General features: G+C 36.6%; 1 long non-coding RNA gene across 5 annotated transcripts in view; it reads right to left on the minus strand.

The window, feature by feature from the left end:
* The window catches only part of LOC128076838 (uncharacterized), a 256,043-nt gene that overhangs the window by 28,140 nt on the left and 215,717 nt on the right, over window positions 1–12,186 (minus strand). For all 5 annotated transcript variants that reach the window (XR_008204669.1, XR_008204672.1, XR_008204670.1 and 2 more), the window contains 4 exons: window positions 8,224–8,313; window positions 7,499–7,606; window positions 4,620–4,733; window positions 2,531–2,660 (listed from right to left, as the gene is read on the minus strand). This is a non-coding gene — a long non-coding RNA (uncharacterized LOC128076838). The remainder of the gene's footprint in view (window positions 1–2,530; window positions 2,661–4,619; window positions 4,734–7,498; window positions 7,607–8,223; window positions 8,314–12,186) is intronic.

A 12,186-nucleotide genomic window follows, 5' to 3' on the forward strand; every position in this document is an offset into this window, starting at 1 on the left:
CTTTTACTACATCCTTTTAAAAAGCAGCACTTTCAAAAGCTGTATATATACACCTGCATGTGTATACATATACTTACACCAGAGAACATAATTCATTCACCTTTTTCAACTGGGCAGGAGGAGAATGCTAGCATCCATGTACAACACAATCATAACCTTCATCCCAAGTGCCCATGAGAATTTTATGAATACAAATATTGTGCAGGAGTTATTTCAAACACTGCTGACATGAACGCAGCCATCTCTGCAGCAGTAGAAATAAAACCACCCAAGAGCACTTAGTAAATATTCATAGGGGCACACAAACAATAATAAAAGTAAAACAGAGTATAGTATTCCTACACGTAGGAAGACAGGACCAGCAGGTGCCTTATAATGGAACTAGGACTAGCAGCCTCATCTCACCATCTACATTCACACTGAGGAAAGATCTATGGCCAGGCAGCACTTAAGGATGTTCAGTGAGTCCTACAGGAACCAGTACACGGCTACTGAAATACTTGTTTCTTTTTTTAATGGCTGTATGGGAATTATTGAGTCATGGCCTGAACCACTGGTTGAGCAGCTGGGGAAAGGATCCAGTCTGCCCTGGAAGCACAGGTGAAGGCAATTCAGCTGTGTGACTAAAAGGGGTGGAGACTGGCTGCACCTCTCTTAGACCCATTTAAGGGCTGACTGTCACTGGGGAAGGATCTCTTTCTGGAGATCCCTCCCTGGTAGACCTTCCTCCTACAGACCTACAATCTTCTGATACAGGTTAGCAATCTCCTTCCCTTCCTTTATAGGACCTTTCTTCCATCGTTACACCACTGGTGGAACATCTTATCCCATCATATTGATCTGTCCAATTACTATAGTGAATGACCTTTTTTGTGATGTTGACTATAGAGCTCAGTTCAATTGCCTCTTGTATATTGCAATCTCAAACCATAGCTAAATGTTCCCAGAATTAGGGTACTTCCTTAGCTGTACTGCCAGAGATAAGATTCTTGTTGATGACAAAAATTACTTTATAATTTGAATATTATTTTTCTTAATTGCTATAAATGTCACTGCAGTTAATAGATGACATTCAGACTCTCAAAATTATTTAAAAGCCTAATGCCAATTTAGTTCCTTAATTCTCACTGGTTTCACTGGGAATTAGAGAGCAAAATACCTCTAAGAAGCTGGGCTCTAGTCCCTGTCAGAAAATTAACATATGCCCTCAAGAAAGATTATAAATTATTTGATATGAAATATGCCAAAGTCAATGGCTTTATGTTTTATAAATGGAAGATTTGTTTCAAAAGCTTGAAACCTTTTAAAGCAAGACACAGTTTCTGAAGACATGATCTCATTATTCCTTAGCCAGCTTCAGAGAATGCTATATCTATGCACACAGCCACAGATACTTTATCTATTTATCTACAGATATATATATATATAGATTTAGAAACAGGCTATTAACACTACATTGTATTCTAAGAGAATTTGAAAAAGGAATGTGTCCAACTCAATAGACTATGTCTCCAACTCTTATTTTGCTTAATGCTTTTCTAGATAGAACATTCTGTTTAACTCCAGAAAACATCGTGTTTAACAGTAAGTTCAGCTCCTATAAAAAATTATTGCAGGTCAGAGTAACTCAGATTGTATTGAATACATCTAAAACTAATTGATTTGACACAGAAGACCAAAACATCTCAATTCAACGTGACTACACAAAATATCAGAAAAAATACATAGAATATCTCCCAGAAGCACCAAGTTAGGCCAAGAAATAAGACAATGTGCTTTTTTTCCCAATTTTTGTTCAGAAATTTTCAGTTTTCTGCAACTCTGTTTCCAATAGAAAAAGAAAGGAAAGAGTTACCAGAAACCCTAAAATCTGACAGATGCTGGGGGTGAGCAGCAGTTGGACTGAGGGCTTTCTGTGCACATAATAACTTAGTGCTCCAATTACAAAGCTCCTCAAGTTGTAAAAGCAGCTAAGTATCTACTTTAGAGCTGCTGGAAAATGAACCTGTGTGAAATGCAAGTGGAAAAATTGTTAATTGAATTGTTAATTCAAGCAAAGGGAACAGACTCCTTAGCAGGAGATCACAGCCCCTTGTTGCTGGAATTTAGAAGTGGCATACTTAGAATAATTTAGGGTATTGAGTTATTTCTTTCTGAGGTATTGAGTTATTTCTATAGTCAGATTAGCAGGTTTTCTAGTGATCTGAAGCCCAGAAAGTCTCAGGGAGTAGAAGAAACTTGACAAAGATAATGGATAGGAAACATCAATGAAAGTTCAGGCATCTCAACATCCAGTCTTTGTTATAGTTTCTGAGCTTTGCTGACTATCGGGGAACATTAAAAAAATGAAATAAAATAAAAAAATCACTGCTTACAAAAACAGGCTCGAGCAAAGTCAGTAAACCTTCCATGAACAACTATCTGATAGAAAAAGCAGCACAGTTGCCACTTTTGCACTAAGGGCTGAGAAGTTTTTCCTGGTGTTTTGCTCTCTGCCGTCTTTCCCATTTGATTCATATTCCCTTCTTACCTTTCCTGTACTGTCAGCAGAAGCAGTGGCGTGCTTTCTTCTTTGCCTTCTGATGTAGACACAAACCATGTACAGCAAACTTCAGGTTTAGTCCAGCAGAGGGTTACAGAGCCACAGTATGATAGCCAGTCTGCAAAACACAAAATGACTGAACTCGTGCTGCAGCATGAAGCATGCCTAAATGTCATCTCCAGCTGGTGGGAAGATATTTACTGGAAGGGGAACCAGTGAACAAGAAGTCTTTTTGTTCATAAAGATCTTCATTCTCTTTATTTGGGGAAAAATCTCTGGTACACAAGAATTGGGTATGAAGGAAACAGGAAAAAACACGGGGTATGATATTGGATAATCAACGTAATAGCTAATTTACCTGTGTGAGGTTGGAATATTTTGGGTAATGACACCACAGACTAATTTTGATTATTGAAAATAATAGTAAAGATGTGGTTAAAAAAGGGATGTAAGATATTCTATTGCTTCTCTCAATCATATGGGCACCAAATGTTTGATTCCTTTGACATCCACCAGTAGAAGAGAGCAGTAAAAAGCGTAATTTCCATTTAACTACAAAGATAACTGCTGACCTATTAGAATTTGCAGAGTATGTTTATATTATTCAATTGTCTGAATTTCCTGAGGAGCACATATTTTCCAATCTCAGCTACAGTTCATATGAACTCTATTGCCTACCAACTAATTTACTGATATGGAGCTTTCAAGTGTTTAATTGGAAATATCTTCTCCTCTGCTGTCACTCCATTACACTGATACAGAAACTTCATACCAAATGCTTTCCATGAAAACAATTTCTAAATCAAATTATTTTTAATGTTGTGAGTTTTTTGCACATGAATGAGTACCTCAATTGAGATGTATAAAACCAATTAGACCCCCATTTATCTCTGCTAAGCAACTTGGTTCCGCTAATTTCTTTGGTCACCGTGTTTCACTTTGGAGCTCGCTCTGTTCATACATTCTGATGATTGAATTACTCAACATTTATTTTAGATTGCATCTATTTATTGGTGTCCTTCACAAACAGTTTCTTTTTTACGTAATTCTGAAAGCCCTGCAGTATTATTGCATGAAACTGCCGTAAAGAAAATGCATTAATTACTTGTACATGCTTGCATAATTCAAAAATTTTAAGCAATAAACATTTAGTAATTGTCAGAAAGAAGAAATGTACTTCATTGGTTTCCCATTAGCATAGTAAATCTTCCTTTCTGTAAAACATCTAAACACAATATCTGGTTGTTTGGCAGTTCTTTGTTTCTTTTCCGCCAATCACAGACAAATCAGGAATCACATTACAATTTTCTTTCATGCCCACAATGCACTCTCTTAAACTTCTATGTTCTTCTTTGTCACCTGGATACATTGGGCAATGACTCTTGCTCTGTGCCAGATAGAAGAGCATCTTTTTCTTTAGGTAGACTTTTTTTTTTTTTTTTTTTTTTTTTTTTTTTTAAATAAGAATACAGATCGCAAAAGAAGGAAGTTATCCTTCCAAAGCTGTGCCAGTTGTGTGCTGATACTCACTTTAAAAAGTTAAAAATAAGTGGTATCATACAGCAATAGCCAGATGCTGAAAAGTGATCTAGTCCTCAGGACAAAATATAATTATATCATGACTAGCAGGTGTTTTCTCAGCCTATTCATATTCATTTTCTGCAATGTAAGGGAGCCTGTTGCGTATGATCCACAAGTTCAGTCATTACAACTTTTCCTAATGTCATAAGGAATTGCATTCTAAGCATGCTGTTTTTCTAGGAATATGAACAGTGTTATTTCTTTTTACACACACACACATTTTGGAAGCATTCTATTTTAAATCTATATAATATGTGCGTATATTGTACATAATATTTTATTTACTTCAAGTTCTTTTAAATTCCTCCTCCTGCCTTTTTCACTGACTAGTGTTATTCATTATCACTTGAACCATGAACAATCAGCAAGAAAATGTGTATTAGTAGTTTTTATGAATTATAATTCAGCTGAGAAGAATTCAAAATATCTATGCATCATGAATTCATAACTCATTTATTTAAAACAAAGATGCCCCATTGGACATTTAATTTGTTACCTTAATCTTGCAGGCCAGTTGTTCTTAGCTTCTTGTCTCAGCCAGAATATCACATTTTGCTGGTGAGCAGGCTACAGAGATATCTAATCTTGTTGATCTCATGGTACAGTGGGCCTGATGATGAAGCATGAAAAAGATATAAACATCAGGAGGAACATTAATCTCATCTTAATTTTCCAGTCAGTATTTTCCAGATGTCCTAAAGAACATTAATATTTGATATCACATTGTGAATCATCATTACTGAAGTACAGAACACACATCTTCTCCATTGTTTGTTTAAAAAATAATTTAAAAAAAAAAAAAAAAAAAAAAAAAAAAGAGGAGCTCTTCTCCATGCTGAGGAAGCGGTAACACAGAAGTAAATACAGTCACTGCCCCTGGGCTCGCAGGAAGGTCTCACCTCATCCAACTTCAAAAACATGCAATAATACCAGGTAGTAAGGTTTTTTTGTTTATTCACATTGGGCTTAATACATCCCAAAGTTGGGGAGCACTATGCTACTTCGTATGATAGTAATAATAATTAATATTATCATTACAACGTAATTGTTGTAAAAACAATAGCAATCATATGCTGTCTGAGATTTCAAGATCTTTGGGCAAGGACCTGTTTCTTAGTTAATACACATATAGCAAAAGAGACCCTGGATCATGGTAAGAGAACTTCCTAGTGCAAACGAATATATGTATATATATTTTTGTTTCTAGGGACATCAGGATCTAAAATAGATCCTGTAGAATAAAACCAAATTCCTTTCTATGAATCTCCTGATGTCATCTTTTAAAGGGAGAGGAATCACCTTTGTGAAGTCACTATTACTAAATTAACTGGAAATGAACCAAAGAACTACAGCTGCATTTGAAGCCAGAATCATATATTGCTACAGAATTTTTGTTTGGTTCTGTAAGAAGGGAAAGTTTATCTTGGAGCCATGCAGAGAATAGCAAATTTACTATAACTGCCACAGACAAGTGGGCATGAAAAATGATCAGTTCCTAAAAGCTTTTAAAGCAGCAATGTTTGTCCTTCTCAGCTTTATGAAGGTCATAAGTCTCTGGTATGATCTAAGAAATGCTATAACAAGGTTCACTTAAATGCAGCTGTGTCCTGAATCTGTGCTCAGAGAGACAAAATTCCTTTACAGAAATAGGCACTCAACTTTTATCTCTGGGAGACAATATTCTGCAACAGACTTATTCAGAGATGCTGCCAACTTAAGACCACAGGCCAGTGGCAGAATGATATATAGGACTTTTCCTGCCAGAAAAGCACTGTCCAAAACTAACATAATCTTTATATACTATTTGCTTGGCTTAGAAATTTCTTTACTGTGGCTTCACGTGCTATACAGTGTGTACACAAACACACACACAAATATACATATGCATATTTTTATAGATAGGTACATATACAGACTATATGTATGCAGACGTATATACACGATTGATTTCACACGTTATCTAGGGCACTGTACAGGATGGCACAAACAAGGGACTGGGCAGGGATGTGCAACCCCTAGCGCAAAGAAATGACTGAGCTAAAGTTCACTTTTCTTTCAAGGAACTCACCTGCAGGAGGTCTTCCTTAGCATAACTAAGTCCTATGTTTGTGTTGACTTTACTATTCTGGACACAACCCGAGCAGAAGGAAGAACTGCTCATCTAGACCCCAGTCTACCCATCTGCATGACATGGGAAACTGGCAGCTCTCTGGGTCCCCACGCATTATTACTCTCTGTATCTTCAGAGATGTACAGCAAGACTAAAGCAAAGCCTACTGAAAGAACTTTCTAATGGGTAGCAGGGTTCCTCCCAGTATCCTCTGTGATGCAGTGGAGCAGATATCATGTATAGTGACTGATGTTCAGTGCCATTAGTTACGGTCCGTGGAATAACTCCTTGCAATATTATTCCAAAGGAATAGCTGGCAGCAAATAATTCACAAGTGCTGGAACTCGTACCAGCAAGAATAACATCAACTTGAACATCAGAATGGTCTTGGGTTATAGAACTCTTGCTATTTTGCCTCAAGCTACTTTTGGAATGAATTCCAGAAATAACCCCCTTTAGAAGGGGACCTCAGCTTGCTCTCTTCTCTGTGTGACCCCAATAAAAGTGGCCTCCTTTCTGGTGAATATCCAGAATATCTGGTTAATATCTCTGAACTCTTCTTCAAAATGCTCAATTATAGAAAATTCACAATCTTTCTAAGTAAAGACTGTAGGGTATTGTCAGTGTCAGTGCTCCTCGTCTTATTAATCTGTGTGTTGCAGTCAATATGAGGTGAAACTCGGAAAGTGGCTTTATCCAGCTGACTTCTTGAACTCAGAAGACACAAATATGTACATAATGTTAGAGAAAAAAGAAAACAAGTAGGAACCTCTTCTCTATCTACTTCTTCAATAGCAGTTTACCATCAGAAAATTCATGCGGATTTTATAAAGAAAAGATCTGCTCTGTAATTCCTTAATAGATGTAGCAAACGGGGCAGTGTGCAAAGTAATTTCCAAAATTCTTCCACTAATTTACTGGAGGGGTGGGGGGAGGGGATAGATATGTTTGACTAAACGCTATCTGCTTTCATACTTCATTCTTTTGAGGCTGTTTTGAAAATAGTGTCCCAAATGACCGAGGGAAGGTGAATTACAGTCACCTAAGGTAAATCCACAGAACATGGAACTGAAGATATACCTTTCCATCAACTTTAATGGATGTTAGATGAGATCCAGAAGCTTTAAAGTGAGTGTTTATAGTGCTGTTAGTACCTTGGAATAAAAAAATTATTTACTCAATCATGAATAATTACATGAGCTCAACCTTTCAAAATATGAAAAACATCTCTTTTTATCACCTACCACATTTATGGTTATACTAACGGAGTTGGGAAGTACATTATATAGTCCCAAACTAAAGTTTGATGATTAACCTTTCGAAAGAGCCATGTAAGAAGAAGCAATATGCTGTGATCTCCTGCATCTGAATAGCTTGAAATACAAAAATCCAGGTTAACTCATCAATGCCAAACATGCAACTGTTTTTTAATGCTTTGCTTTTACTTTAAAGGTACAGTGATATCTTATCATCACAGAGTAACTGCAAGAAGGAATGGATTCAAAGGATGCTTCATCTTCAGAGAGTGATATGAAGGAAATAATCATCATGCTGGCTCTAAGATAGACTTTTTCAATTAAAGACTTAGGCAAAGTAGGGACAGCGAGCAAATGGTGTCACTTCAAGAAAGCAGTTTAAAACTACTTTATATCCCACAATCACACTTGGATATCTAAATTAAGTTGGACTTCCCCTTCCTTCCTTCCTCTATTTCCTGGTAGTAACAACAGATAGTAGGGCATGGTGAACCAAGGGTAAAGCTTGCCATGCAGTACTCTGAGAGTAAAGATCTTCAATGTGTTGTTAGAGAACAGCTGAACTCTCCTAAACCTTCACCCTTCAATCCCTACTCATGAAATGAGGAGCATAATTGTAATGGTCGCTGTGGGATTAAAAAGATTTAATTTAAGAATAAAAGACTTATTCTGAAGACCAGGCTGGAAAAACACCTTAAATCAAACACAAAGGGTTTCTACACATTATAACTCACTTTTACCTCTTCCTTTTTTTCTTTATTTTTTATTTTTTCTTCTTTTTCAAATTCACAGTCTATATCAAAGGTATAAGACTCAGCTGGAACCTGAAACCAAATTCAAAACACAATAACAGTCACAGTTAGCTTGGGGGAACTGTGAGAAACAAGAACAAAATCACACTTTCTGACAAGTAGGGATTCACAAATCAATGGAGGCAGAAAGAAAGCAGCACGAAGCTCACTTTGGAAGTCTGTGCTACAATTTGACGACAGGGAGGCTGCCTCATCATTTAGCCATTCCTCCAGGTATAGTAAACTTCGAAGGACTGCAGAATCACTAAGTATATCAAATACTACAGCTATATTTAAAACAAACAAATAATAAAAACCAAAAAAAAAACCAAAAAACAAAAAACTACAAACCCTAAAACTCTGAACAACAAATACACAGGCCAAAAATAACAGCTTTCTAGTTTCAAATCCAATATAAATGAGGGTAGGTTTTTGTTGGGTCATCCTCAAGACTTTAGGGGATCAGCTTGAAAATTTGCTTTGGAGAACACAACAACATGAAGTACAACTAAGGTATGAAAAAAAGGCTGAAAAAAATATGCGTCAATCACCTGCTGGCTCTTAATACCATTTCTGAGCATATCTGAAATTCCTTTTGCCACTGAATGCAGCAAACACTTTCAATGTCTCTCTCGTGGAGCCAGGATCTCAAGATTAAGAATATAGTAAAAATACATTCATAATACTGCTAATGTATTTCTGGTACTAATAAACTAATAGATTGTTAATATCACTCTTAATCTCCCCCTGGAAGTCTTCAGAAAATGAGAAGATGTAGCACTGAGGGACACAGTTTAGTGGGCATGGCGATGATGAGTTGATGATTGGACTAGATGATCTTAGTGGTCTTTCCAACCTTAAAGATTCTATGATTCAAGTGGCAATGCAGTTGCCACTGTGTAAATGTGTGCCTGTCAATCAGTAGAGTAAAACCAAGACATTTCAGTGTACTTCAGAATAAGGGGAAAAAAACCAGTATTTTAAAATATAATTTGCAATTACACTGTTAAAAATTTTTTTTAGCAAAATATGAAGGCTAATTTTAAGACTGCATGGACTGCTTTGAGTCACAGTCACAGTTGTGAGGTACTTCTTCAGAGGGACAAAGTCTCGTATCTGATAGAACTTCAATAAGCATTTGGGCGCTTCACACATATCAATTCATTTCAAAAGAACAAACCAATGAGAATGGAAGAGGCAAATTAAGTAAACTCAGATCAGTTCAGCTATACTGACATCCTGATTTTATCATTGGGAAAATATATGAAGTTTGATGATTAAGTCATAACTGAAGTAAGCATCAAATGTAAGTGCTAGGAAACATTTCAGCATGAGACAAAAATACTATACTAAGCCATGGAACATATTTAGAAGAGAATTGCAAATATATGTTATGGTTGTTTGTTTTTTTTTTCCTGACGTGCTCAGGTGTTAATATAAAGATATAAGTATCATGAGCACTTCTTTCTTTTCCCTAAACACAAGAGCAATAAACAATAATCGCTACAAAGTACTCCCAATACCTCCTAGAGATGAACAAATCTACAATTACAAGAACAGTAATAATAAAGAATGAAAAAAATTCTGCAGCTCTCTCTTGAGGTCAGAAAAGTCAGGCAGTAAACAGCAATCTACTCTTACAAAAGGAGTGTTAAGAAAAGAAAGATAGCTCAATATATGCCTAATTTATACCAGTCACAAGCCAGTGCGTGTTCATTCTTGCACACTTATATACAAGCACATAGACATATTAAGTGTTGCTAGGAAAAATGAAAAATAACTAGTTTCCTTTCCTGTTGTTGAGAGGAACAAGAACCTGTGTCAAAATTGAGATTTTGGAGCTCTCTACAATCAGCTCTGAAGCGGTTGCTTGCAGGCAAAAGAGCCCATTGTGTGACCTCGCCAAGAATTATCGTGGTATGGGAATAAAGAAAATCACTGACACAAGAAAAATGTGCATTTGTTTGCTTTAGAGCTCACATAGTTTACAGCAGCAGAAGGCCAAGTGCATAAAATTCAAGACACTGATGCTGTGCCTGATCAAATGAAAATTTCATGTCAGATAAATGCTTGAGTGAGTCAGCTTGGTTTTATTTCCACTTTCTAGAGTATCCAGCAAGAGATGGCTGGTGCCATCAGTGCAAGTTGCCACCAAAAATCAGCACACAAGGAAAATTTACCATGGTACTTAAGCTACTTCCTTGGATTGAACAGGGAATGTCAGAATTTCCCAGTCTGGATAATGATTGCGTAGATGATGAGTAAGTCAGGCTGTAACTGAAGTTCATGTTGGAATTATGCCACCTTTATCCTTTTAAGAATCCCTCTTTTCTAGCTTCTTTTCCCCCCTATTTTCCTCAAGCCATTTGGTATACACCCAAAGGTGCAGCTTTACAGGCCAAGAAGGGAAGACACTCCATTTCTGGTAGAGATTCCTGAAACCAAGCATATGTGCTTTGTGTTTGGTAGGAAGATAATAGCTTTACCATTTCAGAAGACTTTTGCATCCCAGAATCTGCTTCTGGGAAATGTTTGCAGTATATTATAATTATCTGCTTTGCGGTTTTGTATTTTTATCCAAGAAGTAAACATGGGAAGATGGTTAACTCTCACACTTGTTTCATTTCATCAGAAAATCCCTTTCATCTCTCAGACATATTCTAAATGTTTCTAGCCTTAACAAACCGTTGGACTAGACACTTTGCTGATAACCTGTCACCTGCTTCTTGCCACACTTTTTGCCTCTGATAAATAGAAATTAGCACCCAATCACATGCAAAGCTATATTAATGATTTTGACATTTCATATACCGTACCTCGTTTCACCTACACGAATCTACCATCTGAGTGTGAAAAGAAATTACTTCTTCCTGTTCTCTGTTCTGGCTCACATACATTATATAATATTTTGTTGGAATCTAGCTAATTTGAAAGGATAGAGTAGGATAAACTCGAGAATGGCCTCAAGACCAGACATGTTACATCCTACACATTGAGCTATTGACAGCGTTCATAGTTGAACCCCTCTGGGCTACCTAACAGTTAGCAGATATTTTAGCATCCCACATCTCTTCATTTCTTTCTCACAATGTTCCCTGTGAGATAAGTTGCATTTTTCAGTTAAAAAAAAAGGCAAACTAAACTATTCAAACTAAACTAAACTATTCAGACAAGAATCCAAGATCTTTTAAATTCTGTTGAACTATTTGGGGGGAGTTCTAGTCTTTTGTCCCTCTAAGACTAGGAAACCACCATTCAATTTCCATTATATCTACGTAGTTTATATATCTATGTAGTTTATGCCCATTTTAAAAAACATTAACATTGCCTGCCTTTTTGTTGATTTCTGGATTTTTTTTTCTTTTTTTTTTTTCCCCTCAAGGTAAGTAAATAAAGCATGTACTGTAAGGAAATATGGGAATATCCATCACCTTTTTCTGTTGTTCCTAGTGTCAGGGAACCAAACACCTTCACCTATGATGCCTTTAGTAGAGTTTGAGTTTGCAGAGCCAGTGCACTCTATCAACTGTATCCATGCTGCTGGACACAACTGAGTGAGTTGTACAACTACTGCTAGATAGGACTGAGTTGGCAAGCAGACTGGTCTCACTATTGGGATGCTCCCATACCAAAATGAAGCCTCCGTGTGCACAATGGGGCTAAGCGTAGCCTCGGAGTAAAGCACATCACTAGCTAACATCTCCATATATACCTTATCTAGAAGAGGAATTGAAAAAACAGCTTGAACTATTAGTGGAAACCCTCAGCAAAACAAACCAGCATCCTTTCTACAACACTGGGCTGTAACTATAAAAGCTAATGTCTGTTTTATAATCCACCATAATAATCATTCGTGATGGAACTTCAAGCTCTTTTTTTCTTTTTTTTTTCTTTTTTTTTTTTTTT

The sequence above is a fragment of the Tympanuchus pallidicinctus genome, unplaced genomic scaffold, assembly GCF_026119805.1.
Source record: "Tympanuchus pallidicinctus isolate F22 unplaced genomic scaffold, pur_lepc_1.0 scaffold15, whole genome shotgun sequence".
Taxonomy (NCBI): Eukaryota; Metazoa; Chordata; class Aves; order Galliformes; family Phasianidae; genus Tympanuchus; species Tympanuchus pallidicinctus.